Below are 13,393 nucleotides of genomic sequence, written 5' to 3'. Positions count from 1 at the left end.
TTATGAAAAATTACCATCAGTCCTATAGCACATGTGCCCACGTCGTGTAAAAAACTAATGATTTTATCGCGCTCCGAGTATTTAATAATATTCACACCGCACCGTTACTGCAGAACGTCTAGTATTGTGTCATCGCCTTCCGTGAGGGGGTTCACACCCTGGAGACGCGTGCCGCCTCTTCAGACATGCCACCACAACGTCTTGCTAAAGTTACACTGGTCGGGGCTATACTGTCCGGATCCAGTCAGGTACCCGGACCGTCGGGTTTTGGCCACGAGTTGGGACCACTGGGAAGCGGCCCTCCACGCGGACCATGAGACCCATGCCAAGGCCGTGATCACTACTTTCTGGGTGAGTTCTCTTCAGAAGCACAAGTCCATTCTAGTTTCATGAATGATTTAACTCAAGGCTTCTTCCATTCTTGTTTCATGCATGATTGTAGAAATTCTATCGAGTTCTTCCGGAGCACAAGGCCAGAGCCGACCAGATCGTGCTGCGCCAATGCAAGAAGAAGGCCCGCCAGATGCAGTACGAGGTGCGCTATGTGGCCATCTCGACATACTATCACGACGCTCTTGGTGTGAAGATGACCAAGGAAGAAGCGCGGAGGATGGGCATTACCTTGCAGAGGCACGAGTACTTGGCGGTAAGTATAAAAGATTTTTCATTCCGATGTTTGTGGTACATTTCACCGTTTCATGTTGACATACCATTATGCTTTCATTATGTACGTGTGTCCAAATTGGTGTTATGGAAAAGACGAGTCCTGGGCGGCATTGGTGGATCTTTGGTGTGATAAGGATGGAGCCTGGGCGGCTATGATCATGAAAAACAAGGCTAACTGAGGGAAGGAGGGAGTACATGCTCAGGGAAACCGAAACCAATTTCTCCACAAGACACTTAATGTATGACTAACCTAATTAAACATTCTTCTTCTATTTACCGTCACTTCCTTATGTATGACTAACCTCTGTTTGGTGGTGCAGGAGGAGAAACTGAAGCGGCCGCTCTCACACATGGAGGCGTGGGAGATCGCCCATACGCGGAAGGACTCCAAGCCTGGCGAGCCCAAGTACTATGGCAAGAAGACCGCGTAGAGGAAGAAGGCCTACTCCGAAGGGTATCTGAGGTTACATCCTGACACACCTGACCCCATTGCGGTGGATCTGGACGAGAGGGTGGTGGTGGGCATGGGGCCCAAGGAGCACGGACGGGAGGCAGTTCTCGATGATGTGATCACTCCTACTATCTCCTACACACAGCTCCATCGGATTGACCCGAGCCTGAGCCAGCGCACGAGCACGCCCATGACCAGTGCACAGTCATAGTCCCTCTTTCAGGAGCGGCAATCTGTAAGTATTTTCCCTCTTATCTTCATTGCTCACTTTTACTTTATGTCTTTAGTAGTTTTGTGAGTTCCATCATGTCATACCGTAGGCCTACATGGAGTACACACGCCAAGAGACCATGGCGTGGCACGAGAGCCTTTATGCATACCATGAGCAGAACAATCGCCAGATGCAATACGCGCTTCAGGAAATGGCGGCTGCCAGGGTTCCTCAGTTGCAACAAACACCATCTCCTCCACCACAACCAAGGCTACTTACCTTTGAGGAGTTTCTGGCACAGAATGCTGACCCCTCGCCGGTTAGTTCATCCCCAATCTATTCACCCAAAGCATATCGTTTATTCAACACAGTCATATATCCCGTTCACATGTCTTTTCAACATCCAGGGAACCGGTGGATCAACCGTTGGTGGTGGTCTTCGCAGCACTCCCGAGTCACGGAGCCCGACCACTCTGATCCACGGAGGCAGAGGCAGTGGTGGAGGCGGTTTTGGCGGTAGCGCTGCCGCTAGCAGTGACGACCTGGGCTTCGGCGGACTTGGCGGTGACGACCTCCGCGGTGCTCGACGTCCTGGCGCTTAAGCCTTTGGGTGACTTGTGGTGATGATACACTTGATGCTTCTTATGTTGTGAGATGCTTATGCTTGTGAGATGCTTCTTATGTTGTGAGGTGATTCTTATGTTGTGAGATGCTTATGCTTGTAAGATGCATATGCTTATGAGATGCTTATGCTTTGTGATGCTCAGTTTGTCTATGCATATTTGATCAGTTTGTCTATTGCATATGTGATGTATATATGTTGTATATATTGAATTGAATTGACCTGAAAAGAAACAGAAAAAAGAAAAAAACAGACAGAAACTATCGGCATAGAGCTGGCGTGAGCTCCCAGTGGCTGACACGTGGCAGCTATGCCGACGGCCTAGCCGTCGGCGTAGTTTTAATCTATGCCGACGGCTAGGCCGTCGGCATAGAAGTGCCACGTGTCGCGCAGCTGTTGGTCAGCACTTGACGGCGGCCGCCGTTAGGCGTGGACGTTGCCGACGGCCGAGGCCATCGGCATAGATGTACGGACACCGTCGGGATAGTATCTATGCCGACGGCCTTTCTACGCCGATGGCCTCCCGGGCTACGCCGATGGATACGGCCCTATGCCCACGGGGGCCGTCCGCATAGGCCTGTCCCAACGGGAATCAGGGATGAACAAATATAGGTGTTGAAGCCTCTAGTGTCGCCACCTAGCAGTTCAATTCGTTGGTCAAACACAAATATTTGTGAGAAGAGATGAACAAATATAGAAGACTTGATGATGCTGATTGCTGCAATGATTGGATCATAGTCCTGATCGAGATCGATGAGGATATAGTCGACCATCTCTGGATCAGAGACCGGACGACCAGCATTCGCAAGTTCATCACCTACGCTCTTCATCTTAGCGATATAGGCGGAGACCGACATGGCACCCTTCTTGGTGTTGGCGATCAAATCCTCGGGTTTGTAACCCAGGAAAGAGACTCTGAGGCGAACAATGTGATGATTGCAGCCCATAGGTTAAATGTGGTTTCCTTCCCCACAACTTGTGCGAGAATTTCTTTGGAGAGAGAATTCACCAACTAGCTCCTAACTTGTTAGTCCTTCTATACCTATCTAGCATACATGGGTTACATGGGATTTGGTGCGATGCCATGGCTTTGTCCGTCTATTTAGTTTCTACCATATTTGGTGGCACGGCGTTTGAGCCATGAAGGATACTCGTGAACTGCGCGCCAAGCAGACCCGACATCCATTGAGCCTTCCAGAGGAACTAATTCTCCCTTGTCAGTTTATCGGTTGGAGGTGGTCTGAGGTTGAGGGCTACGGCAGCTGAGTTGGAGGCCATGGCATGACGTTTTTCTTGAATTATTAGGGTGGGCCTCGGGCCCATTTATCAATTTTAGAAAAAAAACTCTAAGGGCCTATGTGGGTGAAATGGCAATGGATGTGGTGGGAAGTTTAGTCCCATACCACTAATTGGAGAGGAGTTCGACCTCCTTATAGGGGATTCTCTTCCACGTGCTATTGGAGCTTGAGAAGAGAAGTGGTTCATGCGTGCTCGTCCTCCACCGCCCGCCTCGTCACGACGCGTCGCGTAGCGGTTTGCGAGAATGAGCCTAGCCGAGCTTGAAAGTGCGTTATATCGACTAGAGGGGGGGTGAATAGATGATTTTTATGAATTCTTCACTGAGGAATTTGCGAGTGAGGAAATTCCTGAGTGAAGAACTACTTGCAGTGGAATAAGTACTCAGATGTAAACATAATAGAACACAAGCATGGTCATCATGAAGAAATGAAGACAAGCACAGAGTACAGAAAGTGTAAACACAGGATGAAGACAAACAGACTGAAGAAATTGAACTGAGGAAATTGAGAGAGTGTTCAGTCAAAGTCTTCAAACAGATATGAACAAGTACACAGCATAGTTACGAGGAAATGAAAGAGTTGAGGAAGTAGAACCAGTAAGCTTGGTGAAGACAATGATTTGGTAGACCAGTTCCAACTGCTGTCTCAGTTGTACGTCTGGTTGGAGCGGCTAGGTATTTAAACCTGAGGACACACTGTCCCCACCGTATTCTCCTTGAGCTAAGGTCACACAGACCTCGCCCAATCACTCGTGGTATGTCTTTAGGTGACTTCCAAACCTTCACAAACTTGGTCACTCGGCGATCCACAATTTCCTCTTGGATGCTGTAGACCATGACCCCTAACCGTCTGGAAGAAGCACAGTCTTCAAAGGTAACAAACATCGGATCCACTCAGGATCAATCTCTTCAGTGATGCTCAATCACTTTGGGTTTGTAGGTGTTTGGGTTTGGGTTTCCTCACTTGATGATTTTCGCTCAAAATCCTCGGAGGATGGGATGCTCTCAAATGACAAGTGTCAGTTTCTCTCGGAGCAGCCAACCAGCTAGTGGTTGTAGGGGGCGGCTATTTATAGCCTAGGGAGCAGCCCGACATGATAAGACATAAATGCCCTTCAATGATATGACCGTTAGGTGGGTAGATATTTTGGGACAGCTGGCGCGTAGCACAGCAACGGTCGGATATTTGAGGCTCAATTTCCTCAGGGCTATCATGTTCCTCACTGTGTAGGCAATCCGCACTGGCGAATTCCTAACTCCTCAGTCAGAACAAATTCCTCAGAGACCAGAAGAACTTCGTCTCTGTCACTGAAGAAATTGACTGAACTGTATGAGATTTCCAATGGCTTCACTCGAAGGGATTGGTAGGTGTAGGATTTTGAGTTGAGCATCACATGGAAATTTTTCCTTAGTATTTCCTCGACCCCCTTTAACAGTACGGTGTTTCCTATGACTCAAGAAAGAGAAAATGAAACTACGAAAACAAAAGTCTTCACGCTTCATGTTCCTTGAATGAATACCAAGTCTTCAAGGTCACACCAATTTCTTCACTTTCAAAGTCTTCAGAAAGTCTTCAGAAATCCAAATCTTCAGTCGAAGATATTCATTTTTAGGGGTCGACTTTTCTGTAAATATCAAACTCCTCATAGACTTATAGACCTGTGTACACTCATAAACACATTAGTCCCTTAACCTATAAGTCTTCAATACACCAAAATCACTAAGGGGCACTAGATGCACTTACAATCTCCCCCTTTTTGGTGATTGATGACAATATAGGTTAAGTTTTCAACGGGGATAAACGTATGAAGTGTAAATACTGATACTGAGGAATTTGATTGCAAGATATAGAAGAACTCCCCTGAAGATGTGCATAGTGAGGAATTTGCTTTTGAAGCAATGCACACTTGAAGAATAGAATCATGGAGATCCCCCCTAATCTTGTATTCATGCTCGCATTTAACATATGATATGAAGAATTTGAAATGCATGATGAAATATGGTGACTGATGTAATTCAGCATGCGTGCATTAACATTAATGAGGAATAAGCATGCAGAAAATCACATCAAATGTATCAGGCCACCATAGAGTTTAAGTTTACAACCCGGTCGAATAAAGTCTCAGAAGAACGAGAGTTGCAACTTTGCAAAAAAACGCCCATATAGGTAGACCCGCTTGAAGACTAACTCAAATTTCTCCCCCTTTGTCATCGAATGACCAAAAGGGTCGAAAAATGAGGACTAACGCCCCTGAAGAATATCATGATGATGAAGGAGCGCCAGCGTTGTTGGGGTCGTTTGTTGTTGAAGGGCCTGCCGTAGTGTCGTCCAAGTCTTCATACTCGTCGGTGTCGCGTGATGAAGAATAGGAGCTGGCCACCAAGGAAGGAACCTTGACCTTCTTGAATTTCTTCGGTGGAGGTGCAGACCAGTCAAAATCCTCCTTGAGACCCATTTGCTTCAGATCTTCTTCACCATATAGATGTGACAAAATAGCCCAGGTGCGACCGAAGACTTCATGGAGGCAGTAATGGTTTTTCTTCACTGCATTATGTGTAGCAGTCATGTTGTGAAGAATAGAACCAAACTGACGCTTAACCCATTTATGGTTTCGATCCACCTTCTGGTGAAGACTAAGAAGAAGCTCATGGTCAGTCATCACCCTTGGAGCTATGGCTTGAGGATTTGGCTTGGATGCATTTGCAGCAGAGTCATGAGTGGCAGAGTCATCATTGGTGGAATAAGATGCAGCTTTGCGAAACTGACCATCCAATGGACGAATGCCTTCATCAATAACAGTTGGTGCCTTGCCCTTTTCATCAGTTGAGGAATATGTCCCTTTGAGGACTTCAATTGGGGGCAAGTAGCTGAAGGTGATCTGAAAGTCAGCCTTGTAGTTGAGTGAAGACCTTGTTCTGAGGAATCTCATAATCCAAGGTGCGTAAGGCTTCAACTCAAATAGAGAGAGTGCAACATTTGCCAGAGTTCTCATGAAGAAATCATGATAGTTGACAGGAATGCCATGCATGTATTGAATAGCAGATTCTTCATGATGCCAACAATTTCCTCATCAGACGAGTCGTGGCCTTTGACAGGACTCAAAGTCTTCGTTAGAATGCGATAGACTGTGCTTAGCACATATAGCAATTCCTTCACGAGGAATTTTGTCCTTGGGGCTTGACCAGGATTCAGAGGCTTCATAAGCACTTGCATGTAATGAGCAGTCAGTTCAGGCTCCTGGTACAGGCAGCGAGCTCCTTCAAGGGGTGGACTGATGAGCAGGGCGTGAAGTAATTCAGAGGCCAGTGCCTTATAATGAGTATTTTCGGTCATCCATTCCAATACCCAAGTGTTGATATCATCAGCATCACCTGTGACGTGCAGTGTTGCGTAGAACTGAAGAATAAGCTCTTCATTCCAATCAACAATGTCAAAGCAAAAGTTGAGAAGTCCTGCATTATGAAGCACACTAAGGACCGGGGTAAAGCAAGGCAGTGATTCCATGTCTACATGAGGAATATGCTCGTGGTCGAAGACTTTGTCCTTGTTGAAGAGCAGTGAAGAATAAAAATTGGCCTGGCTGGCAGTCCAGAAACGCTTCCTTCTAAGACGAGCAGAGTCATAAGGATTATAGTCAGTGAAGAAAATATGCTCGCCGAAGAAGTCATCAGCCTTGAATTTCTGTTTCTTCGAGAATGGATCCTTTGGCTTGGGCTGAGGAGTATCAGTCAATTGCACCACCACCTCAAGAATCGCAATCTCAGGTTCCACGGGCTGAAGAATTTCAGGTTCTTCTTCAGTGACAGCCTGGGTTTTTAATTCTTCATTAACATTTTCTTCAGCACTAGTGGCTGGAATGTCTTCATTGACAGATGGGGTTGCATGAGGTTCTTCAGATCCCATTTGTACTTCAGTATTGACAGGGGACTGAGGAATTTGTTGCAGAGGTGTGAACAGAGGAGAGTTGGGGTGCTGACTTTCCCAAAAGTCATCATTCAGCACAGGAGTTGTACACCCAATGTCCACATCTTCTTCTTCACTCTTTTCCTCAACGCCGGCCTCTTCAGTAGTGAACTGAGGCATGGGCGATGAGACTATTGGGGTTGAAGGGATTGCATCCGCTTCAATTTTTTCATCCAACTGCTCTGACGAAACAGCAGAAGGAATCTCTTCATCTGATTCACTTGGAATCACATATTATTCATCAAAAGGAACAAGGTCCTTTGATGGCATGGATGAGACTGGAATAGCATCAATTGGATTCGCAAAAGAGCTGGTCAATGGCTTCATCTTCTTCGGAGCTGAAGAATCTGATAAAGTTGATGATTTCCTTTTCTTCACAGCTGCATGCTCTGCAGCCTTGGTTTTCTTCACATCTGATGCAGACGGAAGGATCGAGGTTGGGGTAGGCACAGGAGGAGCAGAGGAATTTGGTTCAATTACTTCAGGCACAACTGATGCAGTTGCCCTGACTTCTTCAGTTTCTTCAGGCGCAACACTAGTGGTTGCCCTGGCAATTTCTTCAGCGGCTGGAATGCAGTCATCAGCCCTGGTACTCTAAGTTTCTTCAGCAGCCTGATTGTCATCAGCGGTGCTGGCATTTTCTTCAGTCGGCTGAGCGGATGCCTCAGCCTGAGGATTTCCTTGTTGCGTTGGGGCTGCAACATTGGAAGTGAACTTCTCAGTTAAATTCACAAATCTGACTTTGGCTCCAAGCCAGTCAGCACGGTATACGTCAAATTCATCACTGAGCTTCTTGATCTCAAATTGAATAGTGACAAGTTCTTCAGTTGTCATGGAGACAACGTTTTTCTTCAGGAAGCGCTCCTTCCTGTACTGCGCTTTCTTCAACTGCCTGGCCTTTTCAAATTTCCATTTTTCTTCTTGAATGAAGGCAGACAGCATATGACTCTGGCCAGGAGTCAGCTTGGAATCAGGCATAGGAGTGTTGGGGTCCTTGTGCCAGAGATCAATGTAATCAAGGATCAATTTTTTATCCAAAAGTAGAGGCACATTTGTGCCTTTGGCTCTAGCGACCTTGAGCTGCTTGTCTCTGATGATTTTAGCAAGTTCATCATCATCAACTTCGTCTTCATCAGACGGCACATGAAAGGCGGCCTGCTTCTTGTGAGGACTTGGTCGAGAGCCTCGTCCAGCAGTAGCCTTTTTCTTCGGCAGAGAGGGGCCAGTTGATGAATTTGGTGGAGCTGAAGAACTAGCAGAAGCTCCTGAGGCAATAGAGATGCCTGTTGTCCTTTGGCAGGTGGCGAGATGCACAGGTGCTGAGGATTTTGTCGGAGGAGTTGAGGACTTTGGAGGAGCTGGAGCAGCTTGAGGAGTTGGCCGTGAGGACTTTGAAGAATCTGGCCGTGAGGGCATTGCTGAGGAACTTGGCCGTGAGGGCATTTGGGGTGAAGCACTTGGCTTATGAGCAGGCTTCTTTGTCATGGACTTCTTTGGCTTGCTTGCAGAGGCCTCAGTAGTGTTAGCAGCAGCAGCGTCTTCATTAAATTTCCTCACTGCTTCCTTAGCTATTTTGGCTAGCTTGGCCTGGCGCTTGGCCCATTCATCAAGGTAGTCCTCACCACGCTTGAGGCTGGTGGGATCAGCTTCTTGGTCAGGTGCCAATGGTGGTCTTGGGCATGGAGGATTTAGAGCGAATTTCTTCATATACTTGGGAGTAACATATCTGTACTCCCTCCATTCCCGTGCCCATCTCCTCTCAATCTTTTGAATGCGCACCTTGCGCTGATTTTTATCCTCGTCATGGGGTGTGCAGTACCCAGCATAGATGTCATCAGGGATCTCAAACACTGTGTTGACCTCAGGCCTCTTTCCTCCCTTCTGTGGCTTCTTACCGCCAGCCATTTTCTTCAGCTGAGTAATATGAACAACATAATTTTCTGAAGAGGTGTGCAACTTTTCTTCGAGGAACGCTGCAAATGAGTTAAGTTGATGAGAACCTAGTGATTCAGCAGCGCACATGAGTACCTGTGAACAGAGTATAGTTGCGAGGAATTTGGAGAGGTCATATGCGTTCTCAGAAGGTTTTTCAAAAAGAACAAGTTTGAGGAATTTGACCAGATGTGTCTTGAAGAATTTCACTAAACGTTCTTTGTCTTAGGTTCCAGAGTTGTATAGATCGAAAATCCACACAATTGAGGAATCTTGAAGAAAAATGTTGCTTAGAGAAACGTATCAAGAGCAGATGACATGTGAGGTGCTTAGTGTGTGAAGATTTGAAGAATAAACACCTTTGAAGATTTTGTAGAAAACATTCGAATCAAATAGGGCAGTAAAAGTAACTTTTAATTACCCTTGATGAAGAACACGACGAACTGGGAAGTGTAGATGTGAAGTTCTTCAGTTCAGATCTTCCACGCCCTAACTCGGCAGAGGAAGACAGCTACGGCGGCGGCGGAGTGAAGAAATCCGCAGCCGGCACGAGTACGATGGTGACGAGGTCGAGGCAATGAAGCTCTTCCTCACCGGCGACGATGAAGTAGCGGCGGCGCTAGGTTTTGGGAAGCTCGAGCGGGAGAGAGGTCGAGCGGAGTAAAAATGAAGTGAGGAAGGGGAGGGGTATTTATAGTCGGAGTGAAAAACTGTTCGCCCGAAGAAATTGGACGAACGTGCCCCTGACCCTTCTCATTCGCTTGACATGTGTCACCCACGTACTGAGAGGTGGCGATCGTGTGAGATCGTGGGTGAATAGATAAGTATTATCGTGGAATGTGGAACGGTTTGAGCGGCAAACGCCGAAAATTCAGATAAGATAAGTTTTAAAGTTCCGTTCGCAAATTCTTCAGCTGACAAGGACACAGTGAAGATTTTGAATGAGTTTCAAATAGAACGCACATGAAGAATTTGTGAATAGATTGGGTTGAGTATAGCATAGAGGGGGAAGGGTCCGATCACATTCACTTAGCAGAAAAAGCAACTTGAAAAATTAGCAATAAGTGAATGCTGTAGAGGACATAAACTCTCTCTCTCTATATATATATAGCCATTGAAGAAAAACGACGGAAACAGTGAAGACAATGCAAAGTTGAAGAAAATGAACAACTAAGGAATTTCAAAACTGAGGAAAAACTCAATTGAAGATTTCAACTTTTGGTGGTCGCGTAACCCACCGTGTAAGAATGATGATTTCAGACACCGCGTACAATTGTCGTAGGGCTCTGAGAATCAAATTCTTCGTTAATTTCTTCACACTTAGAGTGTTAGTCTTCATTGATTGAAGAAAAACGTTTCTTCCTGTGTTGCACATCTAAGTCATCAATTTTGCATAAGTGTTAGGATGAGTGTCCTTTTCAAAGAACATTTGAAGATTCTAGGATATTTACCTCACACCTCAACTTGCTAAATCTCTTCTCATCCAAGGGCTTTCTGAAGATATCGGCTAGCTGTTCTTCAGTCCGTACATGCTCAATAGAGATGTCGCCCTTCCACACATGATCACAAAGAAAATGATGACGAATTTGAATGTGCTTTGTCTTGAAGTGCTGAACTGGGTTGTGAGCAATCTTGATTGCACTCTCATTGTCACAGTAGAGAGGCACATTCTTCATGTTGATGCCGTAGTCCTTGAGAGTTTGCTTCATCCACAGCAATTGAGCACAACAAGAACCAGCATCAATGTACTCAGCTTCAGCAGTAGACAATGATACGCAGTTCTGTTTCTTCGAGGACCAACAGACCAAAGATCTTCCGAGGAAATGGCATGTGCCAGATGTTGACTTGCTGTCCACATGATCACCAGCATAGTCAGAGTCTGAATATCCAACGAGATCAAAAGCCGAGCCCTTGGGATACAATAATCAAAGTGTTGGTGTGTGAGCTAGATATCGAAGAATATGCTTCACAACCTTATGGTGTGATTCCTTCGGTGTAGTTTGAAATCGGGCACACATGCATACACTAAGCATAATATCTGGCCTAGATGCACATAAATACAATAAAGAACCAATCATGGAGCGGTATACCTTTTGACCCATTTTCATCAGTGCATAGATGGCCATTTGTGGGCATTGGAATTTTGACCCTTTTGCATTCTTGCATGCCGAATTTCCTCAGTACATCCTTGAGGTATTTCTCCTGAGATATGAATATGACATTGCGCTGTTGACGAATTTGAAGACCTAAGAAGAATTTCAATTCTCCCATCACAGACATTTGATATTCTTCACTCATCATATAGGCAAATCCATCACTGTAACGTTGGTCAGTACAGCCAAAGATAATATCATCAACATATATTTGGCACACAAATAATTCACCATCATAAGATTTAGTGAAAAGAGTAGGATCAAGTGAACCAGGTTTGAAGCCTTTCTTCATGAGGAATTCCTTCAAAGTATCATACCACGCCCGAGGGGCCTGCTTGAGGCCATAGAGGGCCTTATTGAGTCTGAAGACTTTGTCACGATGCTTTGGATCTTCAAAACCTGGGGGTTGAGCAACATATACTTCTTCCTCAAGCTTACCATTGAGGAATGCACTTTTCACATGCATTTGATATAAAGTGATATCATGATGGTTAGCATAAGCAAGTAATATGCGAATAGCCTCAAGTCTAGCCACAAGTGCAAAAGTTTCATCGAAATCAATTCCTTCAACCTGTGTGTAGCCTTGAGCTACAAGCCGTGCCTTATTCCTCACCACAAGGCCATTTTCATCTTGCCTGTTGCGGTAGATCCACTTTGTGCCAATAATATTGTGCTTGCGAGGATCTGGACGATTAACTAGCTCCCAAACGTTGTTGAGCTCGAACTGATGTAATTCTTCTTGCATAGATTGAATCCACTCAGGCTCCAGAAATGCTTCGTTTACCTTAGTGGGCTCTGTGATAGAGACGAAAGCAAAGTGCCCACAAAAGTTAGACAAATGTGAAGCTTTTGAGCGTGTGAGAGGACCTGGAATGTTGATGTCGCTGATGATTTTCTCAATCTGCACTTCGTTTGCAACGCGAGGATGAGCGGGTTGTCGCCGAGGAATTTGATCAACATTTTCTTCAGCACCATTTTCTTCAGGTGCATCAGCATGACGTTCTTCATGTTCTGGAATGATTTCTTCAGCTAATTCTTCGGTAGGAATGACATCCTCCGTAGCTTTGAACTTGATAGATTCCTTAGGTGACTGTTCATCTAACACAAAAGGTAGGTGCTCTCTTTGCGAGCCATTAGTTTCATCGAACCGCACATCTACAGTTTCAACAACTTTGTGAAGAACGTTGTTGAAGACTCTGTAGGTGTGCGAGTCCTTTCCGTAACCAAGCATAAAACCTTCATGTGCTTTCGTTGCAAATTTAGAGTTGTGATGAGGATCTCTAATCCAACATTTAGCACCGAAGACTTTGAAATAACTCACATTGGGTTTCTTGTCAGTGAGGAGTTCTATGCAGTCTTCTTGAAGAATTTGTGAAGATATACTCTGTTGATGATGTGGCATGCAGTATCAATTGCCTCAATCTAGAAGCTACGAGGCGTCTTGTAAGCATAGTGCGAGCCATCTCAACAAGAGTCCTGTTCTTGCGCTCCACGACGCCATTCTGCTGAGGAGTATAAGGAGCAGATAACTCATGAGTAATACCGAGTTCATCAAGATAGTCATCAAGACTAGAATTCTTGAACTCAGTTCCATTGTCACTTCTGATATGCTTGATCTTCACACCAGAGTTTGTAGAAGCCCTCGATGAAAATCATTTGAAGACTTCTGCAGAATAATGATTAGCACCAAAGAGATCCATGTGAAGCAATTCAAATGGTCGAGTAGTAGTCATGATAGTCTTCACTGGATGCTTAGCCTTGGTCATCTTTCCGGCTTCACAGGCTCCGCATAAGTGATCCTTGAGGAATTTGACATTCTCAATGCCAATGACATGCTTCTTCTTCGCGAGCGTGTGCAGATTCCTCATGCCAGCATGACCGAGTCGTCGATGCCATAGCCATCCTTCTGAAGCTTTTGCAAGTAAACATACGGTTGGTTGTGGTCCTGTAGAGAAATCAACAATATACAGATCTCCTCTCCTAAAGCCTTTGAAAACTTTGGAATTGTCAGCTTCCATGATCACAACACAACGATACTTGCCAAAGACAACAACCATATCAAGATCACAAAGCATTGAGGCAGACATGAGGTTGTAT

The sequence above is a fragment of the Triticum aestivum genome, chromosome 5D (assembly GCF_018294505.1).
Source record: "Triticum aestivum cultivar Chinese Spring chromosome 5D, IWGSC CS RefSeq v2.1, whole genome shotgun sequence".
Lineage (NCBI taxonomy): Eukaryota > Viridiplantae > Streptophyta > Magnoliopsida > Poales > Poaceae > Triticum > Triticum aestivum.
Note: the sequence above shows the minus strand (reverse complement) of the source record.